At 41.6% G+C, this 21,196-nt stretch overlaps 1 long non-coding RNA gene across 2 annotated transcripts; it reads left to right on the forward strand.

Annotated features, from left to right (window-relative positions):
- The first annotated feature begins 126 nt into the window (after nt 1-126).
- LOC130152839 (uncharacterized) lies at nt 127-3,091 on the forward strand. Of its 2 annotated transcripts, none has more exons than XR_008823118.1 (3): nt 127-314; nt 1,243-1,368; nt 1,629-3,091. It is a non-coding gene; the product is annotated as an uncharacterized LOC130152839 (long non-coding RNA). The 2 variants fall into 2 exon arrangements; XR_008823117.1 differs by having other exon boundaries at nt 128-314; nt 1,238-1,368.
- The last annotated feature ends 18,105 nt before the right edge of the window (nt 3,092-21,196 follow it).

Consider the following 21,196-nt stretch of genomic DNA (forward strand, 5'->3'; position numbering starts at 1 on the left):
GCCAACCGCGGCGCCGCAACGCGAGGCCGGAGCCAATGGGGCGGGCAAGGGGCGGTGGAAGCCAATGGGGGAGCGGCGCAGCCGGCCAGGGGGACAGCCCGGCTGGGAGCGGAGGATCATTCCGTGCTGGTGGCTGATGGGGAAGGAGCAGCGGCGGCTCCGCGGTGGGGCTGGGGTGCGCTCTGCCTTCTCCCGCCCCGCTCCGCTTCCCCCGCCTGCTGGAGCCGGGGGGGAGGCGCCGAGGCGCGGGGCGGGGAGCGGCGCTAGAGCCGGAGCCTCCCGGGCAGGGGCGCGCAGCCAGGAGGGAGGGAAAGGTGCGGAGCGGGGCGGCGGAGCGCGGGGAATGGCGCGGGCCGGCGGCGGCGGGGCGGGGAGAGCGCGGGGCGGGCGGGCCGCCGCGCGGGGGAGGGGCGCCGATCTCCTCAGCGCGGCGCTGGCCGTGAGGGGAGGCGAGGCCAGGCCGGCTTGCCCTGCCGGGGAGCTCCGCGGGCCCCGGGCGGGAGGGCGCGCAGCGGGGCCGGGCGGCGAGCGCTCGGTCAGCGCGGGGTGCTGCCGCTCCGGGTGCCCCTTCCGCGGGCGAGCGGGCTGAAGGGGCTTCGGGCAGAGAGGGGTAGGGCGGGGAGGCGGCGCTTGTGCGGAGAACCCCCGGGTCGGTCGGTTCCCTCTCTGGAAAGCTTTCCTGGGGGATGCTTGTCGCGGCTCTGAAGGTGTCACCAGCGCCTTGCCGTCTCTCGGAAGCCCGCTCCTGCTTTTGCTCACGTCCAGTCGTTGGATGAAGCGGTGGGGCCGGCTGGCCTGTGTTGCCAGCAGAAGGTATATTCGTTCTCCTCTACCTTTTGCCAGGCGGGCTTCTGGAACGAGGTGCCAGCTGTGCCCTGGCAGGGCTCGCTGGCTGTGGCAGGTATCGGATCCGCTAGTGCTCTGACAGCGGCAAAACCCCATGCTCGCTCCTCTGCGTGTACTTGTGACTGGTTCTGTCAAACACAGGGCACCGTTTTTGTTAGGCGTAGCAGGCGATAGGTAAAATGAGCTTCATTCGCTTGGCGAGACTCCTTCTTGCCCCTTCGTGACAGAGTCACTGGAGTTTTGATGGACTTGTTAACCTTGCCTTCACCTCAGGTGGTTGGAAAAGACAGGGCTTTTAAAAATCCCCAGGAGTCATTTGAAACATTTGATGCTCAGAATCAACAAAAAGATGAGAATTGCTGGAAGACTGACTTGTCAAAATATTTTGCAGTGCAGGATGGAGATGCTTCTAATACCTGTGTCGCCTGCAGATAAGCTGTAATGAACGCAGCTGGCAGCTAAGCACAAGTTTGGTTGAGAGAGTCTGAGCTGGGACAAGGGTCAAGCTGGATCCAGCTTCAGGTAAAAAGTGTACCACTGGTATTCTCTAACAGGCTAAATATTTTTGTGGTGGTTTAGGGCCTCATGATTTAGCTGTTAGAGCCATTGGATTTTGGTTTTGTCTGTGGTGTAGACGGGTCACTATTTATTGTTCTGTGGCACTGGTTTCGGTGTAATCGAAGTTACTGCAGTAGTTCTAGAGTGCAAACTTTTCAAAGTGTTTAGGACTTCAGGATCAGGGTGAATTTTATTTTAGCTCTGTTTTAAATTCTCCTTTACAGGTATGGACAAAGGTGGCCCCTGGGCTGAGGCTTCACAAAGGAAGTTTTGGTCTGGGATTTGTTTTCATGGCACAGGTGAAGACCTTTGGAAAAGAACTTTTATCATGGAAACAAAGTAACTAAATTAAAGTGTATTAACTACACTGTTATAACTTTTAAAAAAATCTGAGAATACAGAGATACTTTTTCCTTTGTTTTCTCAGAAGAAAGAATGTCTTGTATGTTCTATTCACATGAAGTTGTAGAAAACGCCGCCCTGAAAACTATTGGGGGAAACTTACTCGAAGTTCGAAACCAAAATTAAATGTTGAAACTCGTTGATTTTCCCTCTGCCCCATTCACATGCGCGCTGCTTGTATTGCAAGGGTTTGAGAAGTCTTGAGAACTGTTTGGAGGACTAAAAATGAATGGAAATGTTCCATAGGCCAAATACCTAAGCATCCTATCACAACGGTAAATAAATTTTAAATAATGTCTTTGTGGAGTACAGCTCTTCTTAAACAGACGGCAACAACAACAAAAAAAACCCTTGTCACTGTACTAATACTCTCAGGATACCAAAAAAAAGTAAGTTGGATTTAAAAATGGATATGATGATGCCATTTAAAATGAGGATCCAATTTTGCTGTTTTTAATAGAGGGAGAAACTGTTTACATTTTGATGAAGCCATACTAGCTCTTAGGTGAGGAATTTTTATTATGTGTTTCTATGAATAAAGCTGTCAACTGTCTGTTGTAGATGTCATTGATTAGAAATACTGTATACTGACACAGTGTATGGAATCCTGCCTTGACGGAGTCCTTAACAGCGGAGCAGCAAAAGCAGTCTGAGCCCTGCTTACAATAGTGGGAAGCTGCTCTATAGGATCCCTGGTCAGTCTCCTGTTGGAAGATGAAAATATTCTCCATCCTTATCTGTATGTTCTGTTTTTTAAAGCTCAAGTACAAAGAAGTTAATATTGTGAGTAATTGTTATAATCACTACAGTTAATGTTTGATTTTTTTGTACATGGTTCACATTTTTGTCCAATTTCTTCATTGCCTAAAAGAGATCTGTTGTTATCTCTATGCAAAGGAGGTTCTAAATGCAGGTTTGCAGCTGAAGCTGATCATATGTCAGAATCCTGGGCCAAAATCTGAAATACTAAAAACACCCGCTATGGAAACTTCAGTTATGGCTGAGCCTGTGTTAGCTTTTCATGTGCTTCTATATGATTATTTTCCAGGTATTTTCTGATCAAGCTTTATAGACTATTTAGTGTAACTGCAGTGTGGCCAATCGGGTGATTTCATCCACACTTTATATTTTGTTATGCATGGTTTATTTGCTTTTTTTTTTTTTAACATGAGTACTGCAGCCTTGCATTAACACAGGTTTTGAATGAAGGGCTCCTATACATAAAGTGTATGCCTCATGTGTGAAATCTTACTGTGTTCTATGAGTAAAATTGTTGAATAGCTGAGCGTTTGCTGAAATGAGCTGCTGATTGTTTTTTGTGGTTTATAATACTCCTTTGTAGATCTGCTGATATCTTGTTTGTCCATGCTGCATCCGGACAATGCATTCCTTCATGTTTTGTGTAACATCGAAGTCTTCAGTCATTTCTGTGTATGTAGATACGGTAACTGGAAAGTGAAAATTTGTTCTTAAATTGTCCCTCTTCCTGCCCTTAACTTCCCCACCTGCCAGCATAGCTGGAAGATGGTCATTAAGGGCAATTTGGAACAGTATTAATTGCTGGTATCCAGGAATTTTGTGGAAAAGGAACAAAAATGAGCATTGGCAAACCATATACATTTTCTGACAACACAATCTTATGCTTTGAGACCCTTAAAATCAATAGAAGAGTGCTATAGGCAAAAAAAAAAAAAAAAAAGAGCTCAAGACATTGGATGAATAAGCTCTGGAGCTTATGGCCATTTTCAGAGGCTTGGATGTCAGTTGTCAGGCCTGTTGTCTGTTGTTCAGTTGTTTAAATCTCCCCAGTAGTGGTTAGCAAGGTGTAAACTGCATGGTCAAGTCTAAACCCAGAAGGGTTCTTGCTTATTGCTCGGTTTTTAAAATGTAATCAGTCCTTTGAGGGAGTTTTGGCAAGTTCAAAACAATATGTTTTTCAGTGCTTGCTTCTGGGGCTGGTGTATAATTGCTCTGGCATGTGAGTGATTCCATTGGTTTCCGCATTAATTGCTTGTGAATACTTCATGTTTGTGTCACAATATTCTGTTTTCCAGCAGTGTTTCGAGTAAGGGATTGATACTCTACTGGGAAGCTCAGACGAGAAATGAAGAAAAGTTATTTAAAGCAATGCATAGAATGGGAGGCAGCTGTTTTAAGTTAGCAAATTAGGAGGAGAAGAAGAGGTGAATACTTCTGGTATGTCTCAAAACATTTCCCTCCCCCCCTCAGAGTTGAGTGTAGGATATTATTTACCTTTTTATTCACACAATATCAGGCATACCAGCAGAGCCTGGAAATTTGTAAATAACAGAACAGGGGAGGAAATTGTTCCACACATTTTTTGTGGGTCTGCAAGAATAGACTGATCAATATATACATTGATAAACCTTCTAGAACTTGTACACTAATTTTTAAAATAGTTTAGTTTTTTGCAAGTCTTTTGAAGTATGTCCCCCCGCCGCCCCAGTTTCTGTTTGTCAGAGACAGTTGTTTATTTCCTACCAAAACTGGTTGTTGTAGTTGGTGTGCTTCTAGGACAGGTTTTAGATGAGTTTTGGAGGGTGGTTTGTTTTGATTTTTTTTTTTTAAACCAGGAAATGCACTGTATATGGTCTCTCTTTGTGAAAAGGATGCTGAAGAGTATTTATTAAGTTCATTCTTTGGTGTTCTTTAGATAATCAGGCAATTTCTCATGTAAACTGGCAAATTTATATGTATTTCTTTTCTGAAACAATCATTTTATTTATGAAGGAGGATGACACCATTACAAACAAGTTTGCTTTTTTATGGCTTTGATATTTGATTTTACTGGACAGGATTTAACAACTGAAAAATAATGGTTCTGTTAGTTCCAGAGGCTTATAATATGTATCACTTATTTTGAATATTCAGCCATTCTTAGTATTGTTGGTCTTCCTTTTACAAGCTGTTTTTTCCATGATCAACTTCAGAACTTCTGTAAAATCTCATTAATTAGACACTGTAAACCAACAATATTATGGATTATCTTTATTGCTAGATAAATCTTTGGGGTAATTTGTGGGTGAAATGAAAAATACCCTAAATTGAAGAACTAGCATAATTTTGAAGTCAAATGAGCAGGCCATGGAGCTTTCCTGAGTACGTTGTAGAGAATCAAAATAGAATAACCTGTTAAGATGTGTGACAAGAGGGAGAATGGGAAATCAGCACTTTTTTTTTTTAACCTGTCATAAATCTGTGAGTGGGTCAGCACAGAAGTAGGAAAAGAACTTCAGAGATTCTTGCAAAACTCCTGATAAAATTCCTTTTAAAAAGCTGACAAACTCAGCTGTGGTATGGCAAAATAAACACAAAATCAGAGGTGGGAAAGAAATGACAATTATTAGTATAAAAAGTGTAAGGTTACATAAAGAATTCAGAGACTAAAAATGTGTGTTAGTGGATTTTGTAACTAGGGTGGAAAATACAGTGAATGGTGGTGTCAAAATGAAACTGTATTAAATGAGGTTTATTGAAAAGAGTTTGCAGGACTGATTTAGCTGTTCCTGAAGATGACGAGAGATGTTTGGAGGACTCAAAATAGAAAATTTGGAGATTCTTGCCAAATCTGAATGTGTGTTGGTATAAATAGAAAGGTGTTTTGGGTTTTGTTTTTATGGCAGTTTGTCTGAGTAACTTGAAGCAACAGTAACACAATGTCAGGTTTTTACAAGGTGTGCACACCAGCAGCATGAATGTAGTTCAAAGTACAGTAACCTTACTGTCCCGCTAGGACTCTTAAGAAAACTTTTGGGACCATTTGACCAGTTCTGCTCTCTTCTGGGGGGGAAAAAAGGAAATGTGCTTGTAGTTTTTATACTTTACAGAGTTATTAAGTTTTGATTCAGCAGAAGTACTTTGGAAGAATGGAGTGTGTTTCTTTCTTGCACTCAAAATAAGAAGCACTTGCTGTAGAAAGAGTGTATTCTACAAAACTTGCTGCAGTGGATGTGGGAGCTTTCAAGTCTGACAGTTTTAAGTAGTGAAGATGAAAGTGAGGACAGTTCTTGGGCAGGGGACTTCAAGAGGAATGTGATTCATGGGACATAGTTACTAGTGTAATTACCAGTGCAGCTGCTGTAGTAACTTCTGCCAGTAGTAAAAAAATCTGTCCAGCACTCTACTGGTCGTAGTGTAAGTGATAAAGGTGGCAGCAGCTGAAGTGTCATACCTTGTTCTGCTTTCCAACTTCAGGCCAGCGCACATGGACGGCGCAGTTCCTGCAAGGTTTCACGCTGTCACCAGAGCTTCCCAGGGTTTCCTAAAGTGTTCAGGCTGGGCTAGAATTTTGGAATTGGAGGTGGTAAGATTTTGTTTTGTGTTTTCTGTACGTAGCAGTGAAAGGGCAGGGATCTGGAGGGACTGCGTTAGTCTCATAATGACTAAAATCTTTTAAATTCAGGCAAGAAAACCCCCCAACACTTAAACATAAATAAAAAAACACAAACATAAAAAACCACCTTCTGGTTTTGCACTTTCATTACACAAGGTTTTGTATCAGTAATAAATTAATTTGTTTCAGTACTTCTTGCTGTGTTAATACCTTCTATTTGCCATTCCTTAAACTGTAGGTCAGACTTTTTGTTTATTAATATGTTTCCAGTTATGTTGAATGGAACATTTCAGATTTGATTCAAAATGGAATTAGGGAGTGAGAAGCTCTTGAAAAATTTTGAGGGACAAGGGATAAGGAATGTTTTGCTAGATCCAGGCTTTTTTTAAATATAAAGTTCTAGTTCAAATGAGAAAAATCTTTCACTGGGAAGTGGGGTACTTCTGAAGTACTAACCCCAAAATATTATTTTTTTCTCACTAATGTGTCATTGAAACTCACTTTCCTAGCACTTGGTAAGTGTAGTTTCAATCCAAAATTGTTGAAGTGAATTGCAAAAGGTCCTGCATCAGTCTAGTGTCAAAGACAGGTCTGGAATTCAGGTACTCTGATTTTTATAGTCAGGGCAGTCTATTTAACTGCCTAGCCCCAACATCTGCATTAGCAGATAATAACATTTCATCTGTGCAGTGGAAATAATTATTTTGTCCTATTTAAGAGAATACTTGGCTTCCTTCCTAGCTGTTCTGCATGTCAGTGACATGTATGGAGACATATGCAGCCTTCCTAGTTTCATTGAGTCTTCCTTATCCACTTCGAAGAACTGCCAGGCTTGCTTTTCTCAACCTCTCATCTGCCTGTTGCTTCCCTTTTGTCATTTCCACCTCCTGTTTCTTAAAAACTTGCCTTCTGCAGCTTGTTTGGCATTCTTGAACAAAGGCTTTCTGGCTTGATTTGGGAGAGAGGTGAAGAGGGAATCAGAAATTCCAGTGCACAAAGTTATCACAAGATTGTTAGCTATTTCTTGAAAACATTCTATAAGCATCCCTGACTGCTCCTGGTGACTGCTGTGGTACAATTCCTACAGCCACAAATTGAGTCCTATAGTACTCCTACTATAGGATTGAACTGTACTACAGGGCAGGAAGAGACGCGCTGTACCGCTCCCAAGCACGTCCTGACAGTAAATGCAGCAATGCTAAGTAGTATAGTTTTGTAGCTTACATCTGGCATGTATATGTCTGCACTGGGGCTCAGCCCTAATAAAGTGACCTTTTTTTCTTTTTTGTGGCAATGTTATGCATATTTTCTTTGTCATAGATGGCTATAAGTTTATGGAATGAGAGTCACATTGCACTTTTGAAAATGCTGTTAAAAATTAACATTCTCTACAACATTTATTTTTGCTTGAAGGTTGTGGTGATTGTTTTGTTTGGTTTTTTTTTTTATAATGATGAAACCCCCAAGCCCAAAAATTGTAGTTTAATGCTTTTTCTGTGCCATCTTCAAAAACCTTTCCAATACGGAAGGCAGAGTGAAAGCTGATTATTTTTTAAAAAAATTAAATAATCTCCTTTTAAAGCCAAGGAAACAAAATAGTTCTAGTGCTAAAATGAAAACTACAGTTTCAGCTGGTGTAAAAGCAGATTAGCAGATCTCTGACTTCTTCCTCAGCAATCAGGTCTTCACAGTTTCCAGAGTAGGTTATCTGAGTTTAATAATCCTTTAGTTTCATTGCTTTCCTTTGTGCTTCTTAATTTTTCTGCCTAATGTAAAGGTATGGTGTGTTGTACCTCCCGCCATATTTTTTTTTTTGCCCATTGACAAATAGTTTCATAGTTAAACTTGGAGGTCAGTCACAGCTGGTGATAGGATACGAAACTCCTTATTTAGCCAGCGCTCTGAAAGAGGGTTTTGCAATTCTTGTAATGGTTAAAAAACTCACTGAGCCAGAGACAAAGCCAGCCAATGGATTGATAACTACAAATAATCATAGCATCATTTATAACTGAATAATGCCCATGAGATGTACAAACTAGTAGGAGGTCTCATGTCCATTTTTAAGGTGGGTAAGTTGAGCTGCAGTAAAGTCACCTTTCCTGCTCACCCAAAAGGACTTGGTCCTCCTTAGACATGCAGGCTAGTCTTCAGGTTTGTGGGGGTTTATGCCCAGTTAGTTATAAAAATAGATGCAGCTACTTCTAAGACACAGAGGCAGAAAAGGAAAAGTTAAATTAACAAATTGAAGACTTGACTTGTATGAGAATACATGGATACTTTTTTTTAATTCAGAGACAGAAGGAGGGGAAGAAGAGGGAAGGAAGCAAATTCCATGGCATGGAAGTTGTTATCAAAACCAAATTAATTTTAAAGTAGACGGGCCTTTTTAGAAAGTTACAAAGCGGGGTTCCTTCACTGTTGATGCCTTTAAAGTGGACACGATATACTGGAATAAGGGTGATGCATTGGTGCTGAATAGGAGGCGCACACTGGATGCGATAGCCTGGCTGGTGGAGTTAATGGAGTTGCTGCCATTGGCTTTGTGAGTGCTTTGGTTTTGGCTCATAAGCTGCTTACAGTTCCGCTTCTGCAGGGAGAATAAAGAACAATCAGCAAGTTTGTACAGAGGCTGCTGGTAGACATCAGCCATGAGTTCTAGCCTGGCATTTAATTAAAATTTAATTAAATAAATGTTTCTCTGGAAATAATTGAGAATCGTAATCCCCTTGTGGCGGCATTGTTTTTCCTCCTAGGTGGGTAGGGAGTTTCTGGGTGGCAAAAGCAGGAGTTTTACAAGTAATCCCCGCGCTCTGTCCTGTAAAGCTGTAATTCAGGTACATTTTGTGTCTGCTGATGCAATAGTAGCTACAGGGGTGAAGGAGGACGTGGATAAGTAGTGTTCAGTTTTACTTGAGTAGCCTGCAGAGTGAGGGTCCCTACCTCCTTCCATGAGGAAGGAGGACTTTAAAGCATGGGAAGCGCTTCGTGCACCACCCTAGTAAACGGAGGCCTCGACTGAAAGATAAAACTTGTGTGCTGCTCCAGTAAAACACATTACGTGTTTGTTATTTTCTGGGTAACAGCCAGATCATTTGTTGTCCCTCCGCACACACACTTGATTTATAAAGGAAGTCTTCAATCTTTTGAATGTCATACAAAACTGTTCAAAACCAGATTTGAGCAACTGAAATTCAATTAGTTCAATCAGAGCAATTCAATTGACACAGCTGAGTCCTGTGATCTGAACAAAAGATTTTGCTTTAATTGTGTAGGAATATATAAATGGTGATGTGATTGTCTTGTTCCCAGTCCTCCAGATAGATTTAATGCATTTTAAAGTTTACTGGTATACATCCCATTCCACTGCTTGAGGTTTATGTGATACTTCCACCTTTCATTAAATTATACGTGAAAACAGTCCCCTGGAAAACAAGAAGGTGTTGGTGTTTTCTGTGGGCGAGGCTGGTGAACATTCGGGGTTAACGTGTAGTGTTACGGCTAAATTCAGTAGATGGCTCAGTCATCCGACAGAACAGTCCTGTAACATCCGTTTGCAGATGATAAACCATTTGAGGTTGTGATTCATGAGCAGCTGTAGTGATGCTCAAGTCAAAAACTGAGCTTTATCTCAGAGCGGAAGAGGTTATGATGTCCCATTCTCTTAAATCTACTCAACACTGGTCAGTCTACAATGTATAATGGGGTGCAAAGCAAGTGTAAACATGTTTATTCCCTAACAAGAAGACCAAGATGCTCCACTGGCTAGAAGCAGAGGTTTCCTTTGTCATCTTGCTGCTGCCACTAGCAGTTATGCTCTTGGACTTCATTTTTCCCGTGGCATCTGTGGCTGGTTGCCACCAGTCCTCTGCTCACCCTCTTAGGTGCTTCCTTACCGTGTCATGGTTGTTTTTCTGTATATAATCAAAGACTGTAGTTGTCATGTTGCTTCTTCGTCTCTCACTTTGCATAAGCGTGAAACTAGTGGTCATACCAGAAGTTCTGGTGTTACCTAGTTCTGTTTTCTGTCACAATTTAAAATCTCATTTTGCCTTTCTGAAGGTGGCTGTGTAAATGAGGCATCAGCGTACGCATCACACAGTTAAACTGGCGATAAGCTTCCTCTGCCAGTCTTCCTTCACTGTCTTAGTGAAGCAGCAGATCAAACAGCCTTATTTGCTTATCATGCAAATTAAAATTGGGCACCATCTTTGAAATAAGATTTTTCTCTGAAAACTTCCATATTTCTTTCTACATGAAATCTTAAATGATGAGGTCCTTGGCCATCTGCACATGAGAAAACTTAGGCAGCATCTCATCATTTAATTAATCACTCCTTCCAACATTGTTTTCTCTAACTTGACAAATTTCATCGTGTGTTACATCCACACAGAGTGATGCTGCGGAGGGTCTTGTACAGAATGGTGGTTTGTTATTTCATCCCTTTCTTGTGCTCTGCTCTCTTGCTTTCAATAAGAAGTGTTTTTCCTTATCTCGGATCCTGCCCTGCCTTATTTCTCATCACCTCTCCTTAGTCAGCTGCTAGTTTTGCTTGATATAGTGTGCCCAGCCTCTGTTGACTGCATGTTGCATTTAAAACCATGATTTTCATACAAGGAGGAGTATCCTGTAAAAAAACCCTTCTCCTAAATAACCCTTAATTTTCCTTTACTGTGATGACTGCAAAAGTTTTCAGAATTCTTTTTCGATGTGCTGTTGGGACTGTCACTGGTGTCTTGCTGTTTCTTTGGGCCTCCCTGCCTTGTCTTACTCTGCTGTTGCCTCTTTTATTTCTTTTTTGTGCATTTTGTGGAATTACTGTCACATATTTATCCTATCCCAGGACTAGGCATGAGTCAGTGGCTAGACTTTATGGACGTTAGAGTAAAAGAAATAAATAATGATAGAATATGAACTAATCAAACATTGACTCATAAGTACAGAAGGTGACATCTAGTCCATACTTTTTCAGGGCAGGGTCAGCTGCACGTAACTTTCTTCCTAACAGATGTTTATGTAGGCTGCTGTTGGAAGTAAATAATACTGACCTTTCTGCTCCCCCAGTAATTTGCTCTAGTTCCTTGCCATTCTTGCTGGTCAAAACATGTAACCTGAATCTTTCTTGCTGCGGTGTAAACCCATTTCTTCTCATATGGGCTGGGAAAAGGAAAAAAAGTATTTCCCTTTTCTTTCTTTCTTTTTTTTTTTTTGCCCCCCCCCCCCTCCTTCCCCCTCAAACACTTTATTTAAAGTACTTACAGACTTTGTGGTCACTTTTTCAGGCCAGCCTCCTCTGTCTCTTCAGCCCTTCCTTGTAGGTTATTTACTGAACATCTGATCATTCTTACTGGCCTTCTGTATATAGTTTGTATTAGATACACCCCTTTCTTAAGGCACAACGTTCCAAAGCAGGGTGCTGTGCTCCAGCTGAAACCTGGGCTATATTTGTCTTTGATCCGCATGAAGTGCAGCACTGCTATCAAAATAAACACTGTTGACTCATGTTCACCTTGTAATTTCTCTGCAACCATTAGATTATTTTCTGTAGAGTTACTTAGCTCGTTCTTTCCATCCAGTATTTATGTGACTGAAGTGACAATAATAAGTAGCTGCAGTTTTTTCCCCTCAACGAGGGTCTCTGGATGATAAATGTGTCTGAAAATCTATTCCTAGAGGGAGGTGTGATCACCATGGCAAAGTTCAGTGGCCTCAAACTGGAAACAGGACTGGGGAAGATGCAGAGGCTGTTCAAAAGCCTCTCGTGGATACAAGACATCTTAACTTTTTCATGGTGGTTTGGCTGTATCCTTGGAGTCACAGCATCTCTTAGATGAAATAGCATTGCTGCTCTGATACTTATCCGTTAGGTATGTAGAGGGAGGAATTTTATCCCTTTTCAGCCTTCCTTTCTGTGAAGTGCCTATACACTTGAAGAGATCTGTTACAAAGATAAGTCTTAGCTTTTCTTCTCTGGACTTGTTCTTTACTAACAAGCCCAATTATATTTTTATTCACTTCTCTGATCTCTTTTTATCCTGGGTGATGCAACATAAGGGATCAAGGTTTCATTGCTGAATCTTGAACCTTAAGAGACAACAGATAGAAGCGTAAGTGTATCAGATGGTACATGGAAGAGTGAGTCAGTGGACCAAGTGCCTGAAATACATTTTCCCCATCCACATGGTCCCAGAGTGCTGTAGTGGTTGAGGGGCAAACTGCCAATAGTGGACCCAGCAAAAACTTGCAAGTGTTTTCAGAATGAAAAAAATGCTTGAGGGGACAGAAAAGATTTGAGTAGAAAAAGAGAGGAAAGATTTCTAGTTACTAATTGCTATCCATACTTAGTGCAGTACTACTATTCTAGGCCTTGGGAAATGACATGGTTTTTTTTTTTAAATACATCAAAAGCAAACCTAGGAGTAAGCGGTGGATATTAAATATTGAAATACCAAAAAGGATTTGTCATCTGCTAAGCATAAAAAGACTTCACTTCAAAAAGAAACAGGCTGTCTAGGCCCTGTATGTTTGTTTTTCTTTATATGGATCATGTATTCCCATTTCTGTTAAAGCAACATTGACATTTGGTTAAATGGAAGTGCTTTTACTTTACAGAAATGCTATTACAAAAATAGTGATTTAATCAAATGAGCTTCACAGAATATTCACAGTTCACCCTCTTGTGTGCTAGAGTTCAGCGCTGTACAAACAGAATCAGAAATTCTTTGCTTACCTAGCAGCAAATTGGCTGCTTAGTCAGATATGCAAAACACCCTGTTGAGCATACAATGCTGAAATAAAGTTTTGATAATTTAGCTTTCTTCTATAGTGTCATTTGTTGCGGGGTCAGACTTTTCAGATAATAGCTGTACAAAGTGCCTCAGCATTCTGTGTGTCTTCTGAATGAAGCTCAAAGCACAGATCTTTACGCTGGAATGTGTGCTTGGAGATGAGCTAGGGAAATATTCAGAGGCTCTGAATGTTATTACTGCTTATGTGCTGCATTATTCTTTTTGAAAATTCCCAGAGCTTGCGATATGTTGTGTATATTTAAAAGCCCCATGAGGGGAGGGATAAAATACAGTCTTCTTCTTTCCTCCATACTTCATGAATAGCTTCTTTCTTGAAAATACAAAATGATATAACCTTGTTTATTTTCTTACGTCTATTTCTACTGTTTTTACAGTTATCTTAAAAATGTACTCTTTTCTGTCATTGTTCCTTAAATATTTGCTTTCCTATCTTAGCCTTATGAGTGGAAAGCCATAGGAAATGGATGTTTGTGGTTTATTAACGTTTTAAATTCTTCTGGTAGTTGAGAGTTCTAGAAGTCACTGCAGCATGGGCAAAACAAGTAGAATTGCATTTTCAAATCTTGTTTCTCTATGTGGAAATTTTGTGGCCGCCCTTTGTTTTTCTCTGAGACAGTTCTGCAAGTCAGTCAGACATTTGAAACTCAAATTAATTTGTGTGAAAACTACTAAGAAAGTTAATTTGGCAGTCAAGGGGTATCTTAATACAGGCCTCAGAAAACAGAGGAGTGGCAGTCAGCATAAATGGGAGTGTGTGCTTATAAAGAAAGGTGAGCATTCATCTGAAGAAACAGGTAGATTTACAGGATCAGATCCTGAAAATACATAAGTGCTGAAGGAGCCCATGGAGGTACGTAGAGCTGTATGGCAAATGTACCTGCTCATTTGCAATGGCCATTCATGCAAATTGAGCTTTTATGGATGCAGATGAGCTGTACTTGTTCGTACCGTGCCTATATCTAATTCACACACAGGTTCAGGTCAAGTGATTATGCAAGTGAGAAGTCAAATGACATGAGTGTTTTGTATTAATTAGTATGTTTGTGAACTTTTAAAACACTCTGATATGTTTGGTCATATGTATTTGAAGATACATCTCTGCATTACAGGTTACTTAAGGTTAGTTCTAGTACCAGGAACAGTATTAATACAAGAACAGTACAATAATACAAAGAAGTCACCTTTGTTTTTTTATTCTGTGAGGTAAAATGGAGGGATTCTGATTTATTATTTACTAGCTGGGATGAGTAGTGAGGGTGGCTTTTTGTTCCTCTAAAATGAAGACAGTGGCTTACCAGCTTCTAGTTTTCACAGACACCAGCAAAACATCTTCCCCTTGATTTAATCTTCAGCTTGTTCCAGCTTTCCACCTCCCTTCTGTAAGTACTCACAAACATGTCTTTATTCAGCATCTCTGATCACAAGGGAAACATAGGTGGGACTTAAAACTAGGGATAGGAAGTTAATTTTAGCAAAGGGCTACTTGAATTTTTTTTTTTTCCTACAAAGGGCTGCTTCTGTCACAAACTCACTTTATAATCATGGAGCAATGTTGTACTCCAGAAACATCTAAACTCCACCCAAAAAACGTCCACAATAAAGGAGGAACAGGAGTGTAGAAGTACCTGTAGAGATCATGTTTTGCATTACATTTTTTTTTTTTAAAGGGCTATCTTACAGATTCCTGCCAAAAGGTCCTATTACTGAATCCCGTACATTAAGCTCCCCTTAAGTCTAGATTAGATGCCCACGTACATTGTTCCCTCTGTCATGAACAGTCTCCTTTACCTCCATTCTGGCCACCTCTTCTTGTGGCCTAATCCTGTTGGGAGAGAATCCCCCTGCAGCTAACTTGAGGCCCGACTGAGGGGATGAACCCTCGGATTTACACCACAGTTGACCACATACACAGAAAGCAATTGGTTTTAGTTGCTGGTTAAAGTGTTGAAATTGTGGAAGAAACTTTCTTGAGATCCATAGTGTTGCTGTCCTCTTTGATCTCCTTGGAAAGCCCTCTGTTTAGGCAAGTCAGGTCCTTAACGTCTTGAGGTTTTGATACAGGCAAGTCCACATCGCCACAGGGGTTAAGTGGGTCTGTCCTGCCCTTCTGTCTATAATTTTACAGTTTCCTTGGCAATTCTTTGATCACCTCCAATCTTGGATCCCTGAGAGATGCCGTAGTTTTCCAAGGGGTCCCTTCTCTTGACAAATCAGTTCTCTGTATGTTGTAGTTTACTGTCCAGCTTAGTTCCTTTCGGTGGGGTAATCCTATAGTCAAAGAGTTCCTTTTACTAGCCTGTACTGGTACCTTTTAGGTATCCTATATGAAGAGTAGAAGACATTACACTGAAGAAGGGCCCAAGCAGTCTTTTTGACAGGTACCATCATTTCAGCAGGAGACCAGTAAATCTGAGGATTTCCAGATCACTTCAAGATGAGGGCTGGAATGAGCTGTGCCAAGGGAAAAGGCAGCAGAAAGAGCAGGGTCCATAGCCTTGGTATCGCCATGACCAAAACTGGACCATGTCATCTCCAGGTGCAGGAGGCTCATGAGCAAGTGAAGGTCAGAGTGCACAGTTGTGTATTGAGAAGCCTTTGGAAACAGCCTTTGAATTAACCAGGCTGCTCCGTGCAGAACCTCAAACAGCAATAAAAAGATGACTGATCAGAGAGAGCAAGTAAAACAACATGGGTGTCATTGCGATTGTACAGACCTGTGGAATCACACTGCTCGGAAGGGCCTACAAGTGGGCTGCAGCCGTGCCACTGCCCTTCTCCTTGCCGGCTCTCCCCAAGACAGAGTTCACAAGAGCCAAACCCTGAGGTGAGGAAAATGTGCTGCTGATGTGAGATGAACACTGGGGAAGCGTTCAAATGAGGGAGGTGGATTCCACTACCTGCTGGTTAATGAGGTCCCATAGTCTTTATTTCATAACTGAAATTGCAGGGAATATCCTGTAATAGTGAGTAGCAGAATAGATGCCACTTGCTTATGTGGTGAAGCTGATAAAAAGGACTGGGTTTGGAGTAACCTACCACTAGCTTGCCTTACAAAGCTTTTTTTTGATGTGATGAACATACCTGCTTTTTATTTGTTCATAAATACCAGTGATTAAAAGCATTAATAGCCTTTCTTTCAAGGCAGAAGAATGAACATTAAATGTGTATCTAGACAGCAGCCTGTCTTCCAAACAACAGCTATGAAGTGCCACAGTGTTTTTAACCTTCCCATTTTTTCTTGCTTCAAGGTAAGTATATGTGACTTGGCTGTCAGTGTGGCTGTAACCTACCACTAAAATGAAAGCATTGCCTGATATACATAGTCAGATATTCTAAAACCAACAACAAAATAGTTTTCTCTTTGTGTGGATGGCTGTGACTGTCTGGTGAATGTCATCTGTGTTAAAGTGCTTTTAACTTGTTGCCCAACAAAAGATGTGTTATTGCAGTACTTTGTTAGCATTAACATTTTTCTGGCCATATCCACTGCCATTTCCAGGGTCTCGTCTTGTATTTCTGGCTCTGGAATTCTGTATTGCTGGATTTCTAGAAACAGAGTTTCTTAATCTTTCACACACTTAGTAAACATACAGCCCAAAGCAGATTTTATTCTGAAATTTGCTTAGGGGCTACGTGCATAAAGCACAGCATAAGTTTTGCTAGCTATACTTGTTTTTAAGAAGTATAAGTAAATAATAAGGTAAAATCCTTATTGTACACGAGTTTGGAGCAGGAGGGATTCATATTCTATGAAATTTGCATAAAAGAAAGGTGTTTCTGGCTGTCTTTAAATGTAACATTATTTTATTTAAACACGTTCCTAAGGCTTTTGTATTGAAATTTCATTTTACCAGTACCCCATGATTTGCTGATTTGTTGTTCCTGAGCAGAAATAACTGGCTTGGCTATTTTGTAACGCTGCTGTTAGAAAATCCAAAAGTAGTATTATTTCATCGCCTTGTACACAATTTATTATTCCACTGGTACCAATCTTCAGTAGATCATAGAAGCAAAAGATTTGAGAATGATAGGAGTGACTAGCCATAGCACTCAAGTAGAAGCAAAAAGAAGGAACAGAGTGATTGAGCAATCTGTGGAACATTAAGAGTTCTCCAGATGTGACTTTGTGGCCTCATGTCCCCAAAAGGGGTTACCAGTATAGATTGGGTGTATGTAATACCTACAGAAGCATTAATCAGCCCCTAGATTCCTCAGCAGCCTGTGAAACACTCTCAGGAACACTCTGCCAAAGAATGCCGATGATCAAGTGATTTGTAACCTGTCTTTCATTGGGGAAATGTGTTGTCAGTCAATATCTTGCCAAGCAAGTTTAATGGGGTGGAGATTCTGGGAAAACTGGTGGGACTGGAAGTAAATACTCCTCCTCTAATATTAAAATTGAGTTAGGCTTCTGAATAAAAAGCGATTATTTGCCTAATTTCCCTTCAGATGTTCTAATATACACATGGGTCCAAAGCTAATTCTCTGACTATTTAATAGCTTTTAGCTGGTTAAGATGCAGACCTTAGAATTGAGGGGGTTGGGAAATGAAGACAACTCATGGCTGGGAAATCGAATATGTAGAAATTATTTTTTTTTTTGTTCCTTCTAAAATAATTTCTTCATGGTTCCTGTTATTTCCAGTTCTCTTATTCCTCTGTGATCTGTTATTTCTGTGGATGTTTCTTAAAAAGCTGCTGTTCCTGTTTATAGCATATATCAGAATAGGGAGAAGTGGTTTGTAATATCGTTTAAAAAAATTTTTTTTACCATGATGCCTAAAAAAAGAGGATAGAAAACAAATCCTCTTTATAATTTCAGAAATATGTCTTGCTGTTTTTTAAAAATCTTTTTTTTTTTTTTTTTTTTCCTGTTGGGAGAGTGTGAATAACCCAGAGATAGGGGGCTGTCAGCTTTGGAAACCCTTACTTGAAAAGGCAAGCATGTGAAGTCTCGGCCAACATTACTTCTCCCAAGGTATTTGAGTTAATGAACATAAATAGAAACCAGATAATTTTAAGCCACCTGTAGTAAAGCAATTTCCTTTGCAGAGCAAATTTTGCTACAGTCTCTCTCAGATTCTGACCATGCATACCCTGTGGGGGAGAAAACTTAAAAATCCAATGTAACATCTCAGCAGGCAGGAAATTTTTTTCCCCTTTTAAACAAAATGTAACTAGTTACACTGCCTTTATTTTTAGGGTATATAAAGGAAATTTGGGGAATAAAGGAAAAGGGGGAGGAAAAAACCCACCACCTTTGATCTTTCCCTCAAATTAATCAATTTGGAATATTTTCTTTGAGCAGCCTGACTTTTCTTTTAGCTGTGTGTGTCTGTCCTGTGGGCTGTTTCTGTTGCCCAAAGATTCCAGGTATTTAAGGTCTTCATTCCTTGAAGGTACCATGTGTTAAAAAAAAGCAAAACAAACACCAAAAAATCAAAACCAAGCCACCAACCCACCCCCCCCAAACCAAAAAACCCCAACAAACCAAACCCCACCACCCCTCAAAAAACAACAACCCGCCCTCTATTCAGGAATTCCTAGAGTGCCATCCACATTTGAAACTCGCCTCAGTGCCATAAGCATTTTGCATTTGAGCGACTGTTAAGAGAGCAGAGTACTTGTAGTCATAGAATCGTAGAAGGGTTTGGGTTGGAAGGGATCTTGAAGATCATCTAGTTCCACCCCCTGCCATGGGCAGGGACACCTTCCACTAGGCCACGTTGCTGCCAGCCCTGTCCAGCCTGGCCTTGGACACCTCCAGGGATGGGGCAGCGTAGAGATGCCTTATGATTAAGCTATTTTAAGTAATGGTAAGCCAAACTGCCTTGTGACATTTTGAAACAGGTAGTCATAGTTCTGGTAAACCATCTGGTAGTTCTCTGTGGTGGTGTGCCACATGTTCTAGCAATTGCTGTGTTGTGTGTTTTAAGAGTTGTATCAGGGGTAATTGAAATTTGGGTCTTAATCTCAAACTGAGCAACCCCTGTGATGCTTTATGGAACCTTTACTCCATTCTTCCACCTTTTATCTCTGTTTTGGCCAAAGCAGCCTCTCCAAGAGTGTATTTTGTACCATTGTTCCTCTGGTGTAGGCTGGCTAGGAATTCGGAGACCTGAGCAACTTTGTAGCAGTCACCAGCATAGTCAAATAGCAGGGGGAGAAAAGAGCAAATTAATTCTAATGATTAGGTAGAACATACCAGTGGAGAGTCTGGCAGAGGTGCAGCAGCTGTTGGGGCTGACTGACTGCATGTGCACTCCCTCTGCGTCCCAGCAAACCTGTTTCCTAAATGCTGCTAAATACCAGTTGTTTCCTAACAAATTCTTCTGTTTATCAGCGCAGAATGCTCTGTAACACCAAATAGCAAGTGGAGCTGCAAGAAATTTCGAGTATAGGCAAATCGTTAGGCTTGAGGCCTGAGTGTATTTTCTGGAATTTAATGCCATCTCTGTGTTCCTGTTATCTCTGATTCCTAATTTAGATTTTAGATCTCTAAGGGGTTCATTTGAACATACTCTTTACTAGCACTTTAAAAATGTCAGGCATATGTTTGTCAAATTTAGAGCTGGTTTAAGCACAATTATGCATGCATTTAAGCACAGTAGTTAAGTGATTTCATGAACTATATCAGTAAGTTTACACTAATGTAATTACACTGATACTAGCAAGTTTTATGAATTAACTGCATTTGTTTCCAAACAGATCTAGTTAGTTCTATTGGTGCAAAATCCAGGCATAGACAAACACTTATTTTTGCTAATAATACAGTGTTACAAAGGTGCGATGTGTTTTGTAAGATGCATCATAATATTCTTTCCTTCAGCCAAGAGGAAACTGAGAAGTCGGAGCAAAATGCTTTAGTAAAAGCTGGGTGTCGATTTTGTTTGGTTTGAGGATTTTTTGGAAAGGGGTTAGGGGTTTTTTTGATTGTTTTTTTGTTGGAGTTTTGTTTGGTTGTTGGGGTTTTTTTTGTTTGTTTGTTTGAGGGAGTAGAGGGCTATATATTTCAAGGAAGAGGCACGCTTGGCAGCAATCCAGAGATTGTTTCAAGTGTACCACAGTCAAAAGAAGTAAAAAGTCAGAATAACATACAGAATAAGTATTGTCAGAATTGTCTTGACTGGTGATGGCTGGAGAAGGACATCCTTGGTGGGTGAGCGCTGGGGCTCTGAGCACGGTTCCTGGGGGAGCTCCCTGCAGCCAGCGCCATGCTGGCAACAAAGGTGTGTGCTGGGCTGTCACAGAGAAGAATCTGGAGATTCCTTTGGCTGAGCATTCACCAGGTAGACATCAAAAAGGGAAAAAGACACATGGGTTGTGCCTGGGAAGTCGTTTCTCCATTGGATTCCACTCCTGGAATGGCAGAGCTCAGAGGGTTGCAATCAGCGGTGCTGAGTCTACCTGGAGGCCTGTAGCTCATGGCGTTCCCCGGGGCTCAGGGCTGGGTCCAGTCTTGTTCAATGTATTCATCAGTGACCTGCATGGAGGGGCAGAGCACACCCTCAGCAAGTTTGCTGATGATACAAAACTGGGAGGAGCGGCTGATAACCTGCGAGGCTGCGCTGCCATTCAGCGAGACCTGGACAGCCTGGAGAGCTGGGTGGAGAGGAACCTCGTGAAGTTCAACAAAGGCAAGTGCAGGGCCCTGCTCGTAGGGAGGAACAACCCCACGTACCAGGACAGGCTGTGGCTGACCTGCTGGAAGGAAGCTCTGTGGAGGAGGAGCTGGGAGTGCTGGTGGCCAGTAAGTTGCCCATGGGACAGCAGTGTGCCCTTGGGGCCAAGACGGATTCTGGGGTACAAAAGGAGGAGTGTGGCCAGCAGGTCAAGGGAGGTGATCCTCCCCCTCTCCTCTGCCCTGGTGAGGCTGCATCTGTTGTGCTGAGTCCAGTTCAAGGGAGACAGGGAAATACTGGAGAGGGTCCGGCAGAGGGCTACAAGGATGATGAGATGATGGAGCATGTCCCTTATGAGGAAAGGCTGGGAGAGCTGGGTAGCCTGGAGAAGACTGAGAGGGGATCTTAGCTATATCTTACGTGCAGGTGTCAAGGGGATGAGGCCAGGCTCTTCTCAGCAGTGCCCCATGGCAGGACAAGGGGCAATGGACATGAACTGCAACAGGGAGTTCCATTGGAGTATGAGGAAGAACTTCTCTGCTTTGAGGGAGACCAAGCACTGGGACAGGCTGCCCAGAGAGGCTGTGCAGTCTTCTCTGAAGACGCTCA

The sequence above is a fragment of the Falco biarmicus genome, chromosome 7, assembly GCF_023638135.1.
Source record: "Falco biarmicus isolate bFalBia1 chromosome 7, bFalBia1.pri, whole genome shotgun sequence".
Classification (NCBI taxonomy): Eukaryota; Metazoa; Chordata; class Aves; order Falconiformes; family Falconidae; genus Falco; species Falco biarmicus.